The 16,140-nt window shown below is 41.9% G+C and overlaps 1 long non-coding RNA gene across 2 annotated transcripts in view; it reads left to right on the top strand.

Moving 5' to 3' along the window:
* The window catches only part of LOC134910261 (uncharacterized), a 1,286,324-nt gene that overhangs the window by 306,096 nt on the left and 964,088 nt on the right, over positions 1 to 16,140 (top strand). The window lies entirely within an intron of this gene.

The raw sequence follows: 16,140 nt of genomic DNA, 5'->3' as shown, positions 1-16,140 counted from the left end.
TTTACAAAATAAAGGAAAAGAACCCTTTACAACAAATGCGCTTCTTGTAAATAACCCCAAAATGTGGAACATTAATAATAAATCAAAATTAAGGTTGACTAATTGGAGCCATTCATTTGAGTCCCTAACATGAAATAATTGAGTAGAACCTCTCTCTAATGCTGGGTACACAGTGCACACTAGAAGATATATCTACTAGAGATGAGCGGGTTCAGACAGGGCACCCCTGGAATTATATGGCAGACATATAGACATAGGTGTGTTTAGAAAATCGAGGCAGTTCCCAGAGAAAATGAAGTAGCAGATGTTGCCATGTACCGTTCGGCTGGATTATGATTATGTCTCTTCTGAGTCTGACTGACTTTGGCCACAAATGTGGTCTCTCCCCACTTTATTAAAAAACACTTAGTTAAAATTGCAATTACAATTTCCACCTTTGCGGCTATATGTTTTCATAAATCTGTTTGTGATGTTGAAGCTTGTTTCATATTCTGCTCTAGGCTTATATAGCAGATAAGCTGCACCCCTGGACTTATACAGCATAGGCAGCACCCCTGGAGAATTACACAGCACAGCAGACAGGCAACATCACCGCTGGTTTTAAATGGCAGTGGGGTAGCACCCCTGGACTGATAAGGCAGAGGAGCAGCACCACATATAGGGCAGCACCCCTGGAATAATGTGGCAGACAAATAAAAGATGTGCAAGGTGGAATTGTCCTTGGGCCCTCCCACCTGCCCTTATGTTGTATAAACAGGACATGCACACTTTAACAAACCAATCATTCCAGCGACAGGGTCTGCCACACGACTGTGGCTGAAATGATTGGTTTGTTTGGGCCCCCACCAAAAAAGAAGAAATTAATCTCTCCTTGCACAAACTGGCTCTACAGAGGCAAGATGTTGTCCTCATCCTCATCCTCCAATTCCTCACCCGCTTCAGTGTTTACATCCTCATCCTCACAGAGAAATAATTCCACACTGAAGAGGTGGATTTTTTGGTATTTTGCCCAGGCATGACAATGGGATTTTTCATCCCATGGCCAATAACTGTCTCCACTGGTGCCTTATTCAAACAAGCCACATCACCATCAGAATCCTCATCGTCAACTTCCTCCTCAGCGCCAGCTACACCAATATACTCCTCATCCTGGTGTACTTCTACCGTGACATCCTCAATCTCAATATCGGCAACTAGACTGGCGGTGCTCCTCCCAGCACTTGCAGGGGGTGTGCAAATGGTGGTAGGAGCCTCCTCTTCCCATACAGTCTTAGGAAGGTCAGGCCAAACATGGACACACTTGAACTCTCCTTGGGGATTTGTGATATCTCTGAACACACAGTTGGTTTTTCCTGTGCTTTAACAAGCTTTATTTTTTTAAAAATTTGAGAGGTAGGTGGGCTTCCATCTTCATGAGAAGCTGGACCACCAGTCATGAACATAGGTCAAGGCCTTAGCCTTTCCTTGACACTTTGTGACGTGAATGGCATATTGTCAATTTTACGTTTCTTATCAGATACATATATATATATATATATATATATATTTTTTTTTTATTTTTTTTTGGGGGGGGGTTATATTTTGTTCTTCTTGGATTTTACATGCCCTATATGACATTGGGCATTGGCCTTGGCAGACGACTTGATGGAATTGCATCATCAATGTTATGACTGGTGGCAGCAGCAGCTTCACTACTAGGAACTGGAAGTGGTTCCTGATCTTTCACTATTTTTTCCTCCAAACTTTTTTTCTCCATTTTACAGGACAGCACCCCTTTATTATTACAGCACACAGAACAGTGCCCCTTTATTTTCACAGCACCCCTGTATTTTTACAGCATACAGGACAGGGCCAGTGTACATTTATTTGCATAGCACCAGTGTATTTTTGCAGCATACAAGACAGGGACAGTGTACATTTATTTTCATAGCACCCCTGTATTTCTACAGCATACAAGACAGGGACAGTGTACATTTATGTTAACAACAGCACCCCTGTATTTTACAGCTTACAGGACAGGGCCAGTGTACATTTATTTTAACAACAACACCCCTGTGTTTTTACAGCATACAGGACAGGGGCAGTGTACATTATTTTTCACAGTACCCCTGTATTTTTACAGCATACAGGACAGGGCCAGTGTACATTTATTTTAACAACAGCACCCTTGTATTTTACAGCATACAAGACAGGGCCAGTGTACATTTATTTTAACAACAGCACCCCTGTATTTTACAGCATACATGACAGGACCAGTGTACATTTAGTTTAACAACAGCACCCCTGTATTTTTACAGCATACAGGACAGGGCCAGTGTACATTTAGTTTCACAGCACCCCTGTATTTTTACAGCATACAAGACATGGCCAGTGTACATTTATTTTCTCAACACCCCTGTATTTTTACAGCATACAAGACAAGGCCAGTGTACATTTACAACACCCCTGTATTTTTACAGCATACAAGACAGAACCAGCACCCCTGTATTTTCATAGCACCCCTGTATTTTACAGCATACATGACAGAGCCAGTGTACATTTATTTTCACAACACCCCTGTAATTTTACAGTATACAAGACAGGGCCGGTGTACCTTTACAACACCCCTGTATTTTTTACAGCATACAGGACAGAACCAGCACCCCTGTATTTTTATAGCATACAGGACAGTGCCCCTGTACAGCACAGTGACAGGACAGCAACACCCATGTACAGCTGCAGCACCCCTAACAGCATATGACACCACAGTGACAGGACAGCACCCCTAACAGCACAGGACAGCACAGTGACAGGACAGCATCCCTAACAGCACACAGGACAGCACCCCTAGAGGGACCCCACCCGACGCCACCACCCACAGAGAGAGACAGAGGTCTGTCTCTCTCACTCTCCAAGTCCAGAATGAAAATTGTGGCAATGCGCGGCTTTTTATATGGAATCCAAAACCCACGAGAATCCGACAGAGGGATGATGACGTTTTGCCTAGTCCTGAGATCCGAGTCTGGTGGGAAATCCCGAGCCAGACTCGTATCCCGGCTCAGATTGTGAAGTTCAGGGGAGTTCGGATCTCTGAGATTCAAACCCGATCATCTCTTGTCAGCATTAGCATATCAGTTTAGTATAGTAAAGTAGTCTTTAATGTATAATATGTACAGATTAATGGGCAGATTTATGGATGCTTAACTGTTGATAAGTCCTTTTATGGCATTGTTTCACAAATCCAGACTTTACACTCCTTCAACAGCTAATTTTTCTGAATTTAGTTAATAATGCACAGGTGACTAAGGCGGGATACACACCTGACCGTCACTCCAATTGACCACTCTATATCTGACCATACATCACAACTAAACGGGTATTTAAATTTGACCACCCAGTTGTGATGTCATTGTCGGCGGTTCCTGCAGCCATCATTACGTGTCAGTCGGACGGTCACTTTTACACACAGAGCCGTGCTGCAGGGCCCATATGTGTCTGTGAATGACGACGTTGACAGGCGTATTGGCTGTGCACATGAGACAATGCACAGCTGATCAGAGGGGAAAAAATTGTGTATTGTTTTTGTTAAACATATTTTTAAGACAATGATGCATATAGTCTATTTGATTATCTTTTTTTTGTAGCTAAAAGGACTACATTTATTAAGCTATGGTTGCAATATACTGTATATTCCTTCAAGCGTAGCATTTATACCAAGTGAAACTGACTTGTTTAAAATCTAAATTATAGACCCGCAATACTTCTTTATGTATGCCAGTGAGACAACTTTTCCACATAGTACATTTCATGCTCTTCACCCACTTCTACACCTATGGAAACACCCCTGTAAATATGCCTAGTTTATGGGTGGTCAGATGCTCCAAGAAAACAAGAAAAGCATCACAATCTATTAGGGTAAGACAGTGGTTCTCAAAATCGTCCTCAGGACCCCACACAGTTCACATTTTCCAGCTCACTTAGCCGGTGCACAGGTGTATTCATTACTCACTGACACAGGTGGAGCTAATTATTAAATTTGTAAATCTGTAAGGAGACATTGAAAATGTGAACGGTTTGGAGTCGTGAGTACCGAGTTTGAGAACCTGTGGGGTAGGATATTTTTATTGATTTAATGTAACATTCTCTATTTTTCATAAAAATTCTGCTCAGTTTAGCTGACTTTATATCTTAAATGAATCATGATAGTGAGGTGACATCAGGAATATCTTCATTACAAATGTCACAGCAAGTTAAATCTGAGTGCAATAACAGCAGACAGCTGATGTCACAGAATTTGGCTGCAGTGTTACATTCTTTCAGTTTGGGGCCTATTTATTAACATTATTTTAGTATCACCTGAATGTATTAAATGGCATTTAGAGCTGTTTTCATGAAACACAATTGTCATTTTTTTTAGTAAACCACATCGCTTTCCCCATACTTATAATGGGAAATGCGATGTGGCTAAATTTACAACAACAAAAAAAGTAAAAAATACCGCAGTGAGCACTGCTATGTATACCCTTTGCCCAGCTTTCTCTGCCCCCTGTCAGAGAAAGCTGTGCGGAGACCGGGCTCCAGTGATCAGCTATGTATCTATGTACCCACAAGCTGATCACAGTGTAAAAAATAAAAAAATAAAAGTAAAAAAAACCCCAAAAACATAATTACCAGTCCAGGAAGCTGGTGTCCGCTGGTTCGGTGAGCGCTGACGGACCCTCCACATGCTGCGCTGTGCCCCCAGTGCAGTAAAGTGACTCTGCAAAGCGGCAGTGCACTTTACAGCACCGGGAATCACAGAGCAGAAGGTCCCGGTGACCGTCAGCCTCCTGGAGCAGCGGACTACAGCAGTAGCTCATGGACTGGTAAGTATAAAATCCAGGGGGGGGGAGGGGGTTGCGACACGAATTTAGTAGCGCTGGGGGGACTCCGGCGGTAGTGGTAGCGGTGGCGCAGCAGGACATCAGGGGGGTGCTGCGGGCACAGTAGTCCCGGGCCCGGCCTCTCTAACAGAGAGGAGAGGGCCCGGGCCGCTAATGCCGTCCGACCGTCTGCTGCTTTGCTCAGCCCCCTTTTTGTGATCGAGATCTGACAGTCACAGGAGGGGGAGAGGATGCTGCAAGCATCAATTGTAAGCGCTCCTCCCAAAATGGCTGCCGCCTCATAGGAGACAGTTATTAAAGATACTAGAGGAGGCTCCTCTAGTATCTTTTAATAACTGTCTTCTCTGAGGTGGCGGCCATTTTGGGAGGGACGTTTTCAATTGAAGTTTGCAGCATCCTCTCCCCCCTCCTATGACAGTGTCATAACTCAGGTATGAAAAGGGGTGGGGCTACAATAATGGAGGGGGTGGGGCTACACGGAACCAGGCTGGCTGCTACCACAGGTCACAGGAGAATGCTCTGCAACAGCTCCTGTGATAGGTAAGTTAGGGAGAGTGAGTAAGAGAGAGAAAGTGTGTGTGTGTGTGTGTGTGTGTGTGTGTGTGTGTGTGTGTGTGTGTGTGTGTGTATCTATATATGTGTGTGTGTGGGTATGTGTGTATCTGTGTGTGTGCGTGGTCATTATGTGTAAGCGGTGCGACACTACTATTGTCCAATTGTACATAGCTTCCAGTTTCATCTGCATGCCCTTGCTGACCATTGCCCCTTTTATACTAAAATGCACCCCCAATTTCCATCCAGTGCAGGCGGAATATGTTTATATAGTTTAATGGACCCAGCAGATGCCAGGCCACCCCAGTCCTGTCCCCGCTCAGGCTGGCCACACCCTCTCTCTACTGTCCTCACCTCTATCACCCCCGTCGTGGCTATTATTATGTAGATGTCTGTCTCACTTTATATTTTAATCTCATTACAAATAAGGTCTTTCATCTTTCTGGGCTCATTTGCACACTGTGATGAAGTGGTATCCCTCATCCATAATGTGCATATTGCAGTGATGTTTGAGTTTCAGCTGTCGTGTGACAACAATGCTGTACTGGCAGTGGGATCAGTGGTCCTGATGGGTAATGCAGCCTCAGTGTGCTGTGCATGTGCGCTGCAGCTCTAGCATTCATTTTACATAGATTGTAAAATTAATACCATAAGACACCCACAATAGCAGCTATAAATAAATTATTAGAGGGAGCATAATTCATGTAGAAATATGTATTACCAGATAACTGTACTCAATGTCATTAACAAACTGATGCTTTGTGTTGTGTAAAATAAACTGTTTCCAGCCCATAACATTTATTCCTCATGACTTTGTTTTGAAATGAGGCAGAACATTGAACCATGAAAAGGTTACAATGAAAGCAGCTTATAAACAGAAAATTAAATTAAAAAGTAGTGAAAGACACTTCCCAGTAATTGGGCCATGAGTCATGAACCTGAGGCCTATAAATGCTTTCCACAAATTATTCTTGCAGAGTGGGGCCAAGCACAACTGCAGTTAGCGACTCAATAACGACAGGTCTATTTCCTATTAGAGTTAATTGTAAGGATATCATTACATGAAATGAACCGTCGCATTTGAACTTTCCACACACAGGCTTGTTCGGTAAGGTGCAATCCATCTTTTAAATGTGAGTTCTTTCAATCCACAAGGATATCTCGCATAGATACTGTAAAATATATATTATTTACAGATATTTAATTTTGTGTTATGTTTTATGTTATTAAATGTTGTTAACTTATAAGGAATTATAAGCACATGTCCAAGCCATGTCATCCTAAAGAAAAACTCTTCATCGATAGCAAAAAAACAACAACCAGACCACAAATTTACTTGTAACCTCAACTTAAAACAAAAGAGACACACACAGATCCTTTGTGGGTAAAAGCTATCAGCTGCAGTGATGTATTAACATGGTCAAGTACTATATAACATATATGCCAAGTTCAATTACAGCATGGATGCACAATAAACTCTTAATACTTATGCTTACCATACTATCTCTTTAAACCAGGACTAATGATTTACACAGGTTCTGTGGTTGGCTGAGTTCAAGCTTGCATTTCACCTGGTTTTAATCAGTCACAGAATCTGTGTAATCCTTGAATGTACCGGGTTTAAAGGGATAGTATGGTAAGCCTACTAATACCCCTGACCCGTGCTACAGCCCCCTTTCAGACAGTGCTCACCAACCCGGCATATTGCCGGGTTCGTGACGCTGCTAGTGATGCGGCAGGGGCGGCGCTGGGAGATCACATGATCTCCCAGCGCCGCCCTCCCTATACACTGTGAACGTGAGTCGTGTCGCCTCGACACGGCTCCCGTTCACACTAGACAGCTTACCGGGTTGAACACGTGTTCAACCCGGCAAGCTACTCAGGTAGGATTCCCGGATCACTTGATCCAGGAATTTGCAGGGGGACCCTTTTCCACTAGGGAAACCACGGGTAAATGCGCGCCCCCGCGCATTTACCCGTGTTTTAAGGAGCTATTGGAAAAGGGGTACAATACTGTTGTTTTGTGACACCGAGGAGCAAAAGTGAAGAAGTTGCTCACAGCTATTGGAAATATGGGCCTGATTCAGATTTGTAAGTAAAGCAAAAAAGCAAGTAACTTCACACACACACACACACACACACACACACACACACACACACACACACACACACACACACTCCTCCTGAGTCATCTCCCTGTGTGTAAGTAGTACAGAGGCTGCTGCTATTCTTGCATGTGACAAGATAAATTATTGTTGTTATTTTTCTATGTGTAATTTAAGGTTGTTTAAGTTGTCTTTGTTCCATTAGAAGAAAACCATTCCAGGAGGGACAAAATGCTTTCTACCTGAACGTCCCTCTTAATTTATGCTTGCCATCACCTGTATAGAAATACCTTTCATGTAAATTAAATAATTCAACACAGGTGACGCCAATCATATATCAAGGGGAAAGTCCAGGTAGAGAGCAATTTGTTCCTTCTGGGTCATGTCGGGAGGTATGTACAATCTAATATACACCTTCCCTCCCCCAGGTCCCCCTGTCTTAAGTGTCCCAGACCCCCTTCCCCCTCGAGGCTTATCCAGCCCTTGCCCAGGTGTTCTTTTTTTTTTTCTTTGCTTGCAAATCAGAATCAGGCCCTATGTGTGTAGAGGCTTGAGGTTGTAGCAGAGATTCTGTACACGCCCCAGTTATTTAACCAATGGAGTTTTATTAATGATAAAATCAAGTCCATAAATCTGTTGAATTTGATTGTGAATCAAAATGTTCTCGATATTGTCCTTCTATGATCACAAAAGATGACCTAAAAAACAGAAAAAGCGTCAAACTCTAAAAACGAATAAAAAAAATTCTCAAAAAAAAAGAAAAAGCATCATAGTGTAATATGTCACAGATTGTACGATTGGACACCCAATGTGTTCAGGCAGCCTTTATATTAGTGGATATAGACCATATTAGATCTCCCATTACAAACAAGAGGGACGTACCCAGTTTCACTGTAAAATGATTTAACAAATACATGTAACAGTTTCTTTAGACAATATAAGCCCCCACCACACAAAGATAAAGATCATCATCACCAGGTGTTAAAAGTATTGTTCATGTGTACCATACTCACTCTATACAGAGCTGTATTCCTCAGTAAAGATGGGGGTAGTGAACATAATGGGGGTGGCGAAGGGGGTAGGGAAAGATCAGCTGGCAAGAGCATTTACATGGGTAAAGACACAGGTATTACTGACACAGGTATTGCCCAAGGTATTCCCAAATTATTACCTAATGATGATTATGGTTCATTAGTAGGACATATAGAAAATGATGTCCATAGCACAAGGGAAAATACTTACATCAGGTGGGGGTTTAGAAAGACTTAATAGGGCAAACAGGGATAGTAGTAAGGAGAGCTGTATTAAGTATGATGGGGTGGAAAGGGAGGGAGGAGAACAGCAGTCGGTAAGGGTAATTCTAGAAAGGCACTAGCAAATAACGATAGGATACCATTAAAACCAATGGGCAAGGGAAGTAATAAGCTAAAATGTATGCTTGTGAATGCAAGAAGCCTATCAAGTAAAATTGAGGACTTGGAATGGCTTGTATCAAAGACTCTGTATGATATTATAGGTATTATGGCAACATGGTGGGACGACTCTCACAACTGGGTTGCAAATTTGGAGGGATATTCTCTTTTCCGGAGGGATAGGGCTACCATAAGGATAGGAGGTGTATGTCTCTATGTTAAACTATCTCTAAAACCATACTTAAAAGATGTTATTTTCGAGGGGACTGGAGGTAACGTGGAGTCGCTATGGGTTGAGATCACAAGTGGGGGCATTGAAGCAAAAAACTAGTCATAGACACGTGCTACAAGCAACCGGATATTAGCATACATGAGGAAGAACAACTCTTACTGCAAATTGAAAAAGCTGCGGGAATGGTGGACATCCTTCTGATATGGGATTTTAACTATCCTGATATAAACTGGAGTAACGAGTCATGTGTAAAAGCTAGTGGCAACAGGTTCTTAAATACGTTAAAGGATCACTACTTGGCTCAATTAGTTGAGGAACCAACTAGGCGTAATACTATTCTGGACAATTTAACGGAAGAAAATACTCGTATGAGCGCTCACTAATAAGAAAATAGATTATACATTCCTTAGTAAGTAGTCCTTAATCTCCGTCTTCTATATGTGGTTATGATAGAGGGCCAATTATGAGGTCACTTCCTGGTGGTATGTGATTGGCCATCCACCAGTTAAATACCGGCTATTTTCACAGCACCAGTATGTCCTGACAAAGGCTCCAATAAGAGCCGAAACGCGTCGACAGATACTGGTATTGTGACTTGGAACATCTTTTATCACCTCAGGGACCTGAAGGTATTGTTTCTACCATTCACGTTTTTGGGGGTCCGGACTTCCCCTCTTGCGGTGTATGGTGGTCATTTTTTCCTTCTGTGGAACCCGATTTTTTTACAATTTTTTTACCCTCTTTATCATTATGATGTATGTATTAAATGCATGTACTTCTACTCCAACTATGGGGTGTATGTAACTCAATTTTAAGAAGAATATAAAAAAAGACTTATTTTTTATCCTTGTGGACTGGTTTCCTTGGAAAAGATTTTTTTATTATTGGTTTTCTTCACTGGATGCTGCACTCTTTGTGAATTATTGCAATAAGACATCACGGATGAAAGAAACCCAGATAGGAGGGAGATTTCTATTTGTTCGTGTGAGTAGGGTACGCACCATTTATAAACAAGATAAAAGAAACCTTTATTGGGTGGGGCATTCCCTTCTCTAGAAGTGAGTTGGGTACGCATCCCCCATATACATTTCGGTGGAGGTTACACTGGGTTTTGTCATAAAGAAACCATTACACACGTTTAGTGGAATTCCACATTGTGAGTTGGGGTACGCCCTATTATATTATTGCTATCTTTCCTTGGGATTTAGAGGGCTATTTAGGTAAATAGCCATAAGACATTTCTACACATTGTGTATCACTCTTTTTCCATATAACTCACGGGAACTGAGAAATTCCAGGATTGAGAGAAGATAAGGAGATGCTTATGGAGCCACTATTTGACTAAACCAAAGAAACCTTTTGAGGCTTGTCATCTTCCCTATTCTCAAGTGAGTTGGGTACGCATCTCTTCTACACAACTTCTAGTGGAGGTCCCATGTGGTCTGATATTGTTACATATATTTTGGGTCACATCACTGTGAGATAGGAGTTTTCTGGTAGATGTTATACAAGATCGTGGGATAAAGAAACTGCTACATGCACAGTATTAAACACTCTATTGGGAGTTGGGGTACGAGCCGCAGATCTTCTGAACTTTCCTTTGGGGGTCCAGTGGGCTATATGTTATGAAACAGATTCAAGACATTTCTACACATTTGTTCTTTTTTTCTTGTTTCATACATTGGACTGGAGTTGAATAAACCCTCTATCATAACCACATATAGAAGACGGAGATTAAGGACTACTACTGTGGATACATAAGGAATGTATAATCTATTTTCTTATTAGTGAGCGCTCATACGAGTATTTTCTTCCGTTAAATTGTTGTGTATGTTCTGTTGGGTGTGGTGACACCCTTTAGGGGGAATTTATACGTTAGAGCAGCACCTTTTGCGCACATCTCTAGGATAACACCTTTTTCTTGTCATTTTGTGTAATACTATTCTGGACCTAGTTATTACCAATAATGTGGACATTTATATCAAACACTAAAGTTAGGGAAACCTTGGAAAACAGTGATCACTATATCATCACATTCAACATCAGTTTCAAGAAACAGAGCTATAAGGGATCAACCAAAACATTAAACTTTAGAAAAGCTAACTTCAATATGCTGAGAAGGGCACCAAAACGACATTGACTGGGAACTCTTGTTTCATGGTAAAGACACATCAGAAATGTGGGATGCTTTAAAAGGGTTGCTCGATGGCAACATTTACAAATTAATTCCCATGGGCAGTAAACGCAGGAGTACTAAGCTCAAACCGATGTGACTTAATAAGGAGGTCAAAGAAGAAATGGCTAGAAAGAGGCATGCTTTCAAAGCATTTAAATCTAATGGAGGGGAGGAGTCATTCCGGTACCATAAGGAATGCAACAAAAGTTGCAAAAAAAGTAATAAGAGCAGCTAAAATTGTTAACAAAAATCAAATCACTATAGAGAGTAAAACCAATCCTAAAAAGTTTTATAAATACATTAACAGTAAAAGGTTAAAAAGGAGAATGTAGGCCCATTAAAAGATTAACTGGGAGCCTTGATAAACGATAACAAAATAAAAGCAGAAATACTGAACAATTTTTTTTCATCAGTATTCACCAGGGAGGATCAGACGGTGATAGTAGAGCATAATGACAGTAAAGGTAATGACTCTTGGCTAGATACTTGTTTAAGCGAGGAAGTAGTCCTGGAGAGATTAAGCAACCTAAAGATTAATAAATCACCTGGCACAGATGGTTTTCACCTGGGGGTTATTATGGAGCTCAATTCACAGCTAGCAAAACCCCGATACTTGATTTTCTATAGTTCAATTAGATCAGGCAAGGTACCGAAGGACTGGCGTATAGCTGAGGTAGTACCAATCTGTAAAAAGGGAACTAAAAATCATCCCGGTAACTATAGACCGGTTAGTTTAACCCAGTGGTGGGGAACCTTTTTTCTACCGAGGGCCATTTGGATATTTATAAAATCCTTGGGGAGCCATACAAAAATTCTCAACTTAAAAAATTACCATGCCCCCCAGTAGGTCTGCCCCTTAGAGGTACTGAGTGTGCGCGCCGAAGGCGCGCGCGCCAAACAAATGGGTGTGGCCAGTTAAAATGGGACGTGATACACATATGCCCCCAATAGTGCAGTGCCAGATCCACAATTGCCCCTCACAGTGCCAGGTATACAATGCCCCCCCCCACAGTGCCAGGTATACAGATGCCCCCACAGTGCCAGGTATACAAATGCCCCCCACAGTGCCAGGCATACAGATGCCCCCACAGTGCCAGGTATATAGATGCCCCCACAGTGCCAGGTATACAGATGTCCCCACAGTGCCAGGTATACAGATGCCCCCACAGTGCCAGGTATACAGATGCCCCTCACAGTGCCAGGTATACAGATTTCCCCACAGTGCCAGGTATACAGATGCCCCCACAGTGCCAGGTATACAGATGCCCCCACAGTGCCAGGTATACAGATGTCCCCACAGTGCCAGGTATACAGATGCCCCCACAGTGCCAGGTATACAGATGCCCCTCACAGTGCCAGGTATACAGATTTCCCCACAGTGCCAGGTATACAGATGCCCCCACAGTGCCAGGTATACAGATGCCCCTCACAGTGCCAGGTATACAGATGCCCCTCACCATGCCAGGTATACAGATGCCCCCCACAGTGCCAGGTATACAGATGTCCCCACAGTGCCAGGTATACAGATGCCCCCCACAGTGTGCCAGGTATACAGATTTCCCCACAGTGCCAGGTATACAGGTTTCCCCACAGTGCCAGGTATACAGATGCCACCCACAGTGCCGGGTATACAAATGCCAAACTAACTTAATTAGCTACGAGGAAGTGAGTGATAATCTTGACCAGGGAAAAGCAGTGGATATGGTCTATTTATATTTTGCAAAAGCTTTCGATACAGTGCCTCATCAAATTAAGGGAGCTTGGCCTAGGAAATACTATTTGTACATGGATAAGTAATTGGCTGGATAACAGGGTACAATGAGTAGTGGTCAATGGGATGTTCTCCAGCTGGGCACCAGTAGTCAGCGGAATACCACAAGGGTCCATACTCGGGCCTAATTCAGAGTTGATCGCAGCAGCAAATTTGTTAGCAGTTGGGCAAAACCATGTCCACTGCAGGGGGGGCAGATATAACATGTGAAGTGAAAGTTAGATTTGGGTGGGATGTGTTCAAACTGAAATCTAAATTGCAGTGTAAAAATAAAGCAGCCAGTATTAACTCTACACAGAAACAATATAACCCACCCAAATCTAACTCTTTCTGCAAATGTTATATCTGCCACACCTGCAGTGCACATGGTTTTGCCCAACTGCTAACAAATTTGCTGTTGCCATCAACTCTGAATTACCCCCTCTGCCCGCTACTGTTCAATATATTTATTAATGATCTATGTATAGACATGGAAAGTACTTCACAATAGACAGTGTACTGAGCCTACCCCTACCAGCGGGGTACAATCCAAGATATACAGTGTCCCTGGTGACCCCTACCCTTGCTAGAGCATAAAGACTACCACCACGGAGTCAGATTTAGCCTTCCCCATATCAGGTCCCAAGACCCTGAGGAAACAGGACTTTTCCCACTGGCTGAGAACATAAAGATATACAAAGAGACATATATAGAGACTTACATACCTGGATAATTATACTTTTGGGGATAAGGACATCTTGAGCTACAACTACCGGCCATACTATATTTCCCTGCTCGTGCAGAGGCCTCGTTTCTGGTTTCAGCCTACCCGATCACCCCCACTACCTCTCTAGCTAAATCCCCCCAAACTTTATATTGTACCAGGACATCAAAAGGAGTGGACGTTGGCTTAGGAGGCGTTACCCTATTCCCAACGGGAGCATCCTAGTTGTTTCAGCAGATTTCCGCTGGCCCAGACCAGAATCTGAAGCTCACTGATAGCCAAGTAGCTAGAAACTTGACTTCATAATCCGCTCAGAGACCGTAGTTTCCAAGATAATTTATGTTTTTTACCCCTACTGCGCAGTTCAAACCAAAAGAAAAGACTCGGATCTATAGTCTGACAGACTATGGTAAAGGTACCAAGGACTTTTTATGTAGTGCATGCAGTAACTAATTGTATTATAGAGTCATATAACTGTAAACAGTAGGAAGTAACTTATTGAGTGTAAGTTATTGGTGAATCATGTGTTATATATGCTAATGCATTTACAGTGTTCAATGTATAGGCACCATTTTATTCTAAATTGATAAAGACCAAGAAGCACTTTCCTGGTAAGTGTCGTATTTGTTGTCTGGACCGAGAGTGACCTAAAAGGGAAAAGTAGGAGGAATTCCAAGAACAGGTAACCCAGTCTTAAGGGGGCACGGTACCCCTACTGGGGGGAAGAGACTCTCTCCACATTAGTGATACTCTTACCCCTTGCACACTCTGCGTTATTACACATACTCAACTCGTTTCTCAACCCGAAACCTCTTACAGTTAGGCTTTCCCAAGCAAGCCAGGGTACCACAGCTTGGGTGGAGGCAATGACTAAATAAAACTATCACCCTGAGAGAAAATAGGGTTACATATGGATAAAATAAAGTTCTTGGCAACACACTTTGATGACAATGTGGAATACAGCATTTGTCCATCAATGATTTTCTTATCATAAAAAGCAAAGACATGGGCTGCAAACCAATATTTACTAACTACTTGCCACCTTTTAATATTAATATTTCATAAAACGACAAACTTTTTTTTTTTTTTAGCAATTATATACTTTCTAGGCAAGAATAAAGTAATTAAGCAAAGTGCATTGTTGTTAAAATTAAAACTATTGACCACATTTTACAAGGTTTTGGAACTGATGAGTGACAAACCTTGATTTATCCCTACAGCTAAAGTATTTTTTAAATGTTTTATATGACATTTTGTTTATTTAAAAATACTATAGAATACAGTTTCCATGACAACAGTGTGTGCATTAGTAAAATGTGTAAGGTATGCCAGGGTTCCGTGGTTATATGTTTCTTTCAAATAATAATTGAATAAAAGTAATTCTGCTATTTGATATCCTCTTTTTTTTTGTCTTGCTAGTCAATGGCTCCAGTGGAAAAGATCTCTCACGGATCTATTTCCGTGAGAAAATCTTTTTTCAGAATGCATTTGGCAAGGGCCATAAATTTATTTTAGCAATGGTCCGTAGGGAAAATGTATTTGTTGATCTCAATTACTTGAGATAAGTGTATGAGTATGCCTCTGGTAACATCAGTACTGAGCTCTTAGCATGTCGCATTTGTTGGGATGCAATGCTGAAAAGGTAAGACAATCCTATCCAGCTAACCGTAATCATTTTATATGTGTAACCTCTGCCGTTACTTCATTAGAATCAGTAACAAATGTATGATGTCTGTTATCTGCTAACTTTCTGTCTCTGACTTTAATAGTTACACTTACCACCGTAAGAAGTGATCCTTTTTCAGATATGTTACATAGAAATTGATATACTCAGACTTCTTCAGTAATAATATAAACAACATCTCATGAAACTGTATTTTTGAACTTGAAAAGGTCCTTATTTTCTAGATGCAAAATACATGTGTAATGGTGTGTACACACGGTGAGATTTTTTTTACGATTTTGACTATATAGTCAAAATCGTAAGAAAAGTTAGTGCAGATCGCAAGGTGAAAGTCACCTTCCGATCCCGATGCGATGCCAATGTGCAGTCCCACGCAGTCGGCATCGCAAGCCTAGATAGACTGCGCAGGCAAGTCAATTTTGACTATCTCATAGAAAAGATAGTCAAAATTGACACTTAGCCAAAATCGCACATAGGGCATCAAGATTAAGATACATCGGGCATCGACAAGGGCATCAAGGGTATTAAGATACATCGCCGCCCCTCGCCGCTTACCGCAGCGATGTTGATCGCATATGTACTAACATATGCAATCAATATCGCAATGCTGTGATGGAGGCCCCCCGCGATACCTGTGAGGTGG

The sequence above is a fragment of the Pseudophryne corroboree genome, chromosome 4 (genome assembly GCF_028390025.1).
Source record: "Pseudophryne corroboree isolate aPseCor3 chromosome 4, aPseCor3.hap2, whole genome shotgun sequence".
In the NCBI taxonomy this organism is placed as follows: Eukaryota; Metazoa; Chordata; class Amphibia; order Anura; family Myobatrachidae; genus Pseudophryne; species Pseudophryne corroboree.
This window is presented reverse-complemented; position numbering and strand designations above follow the sequence as displayed.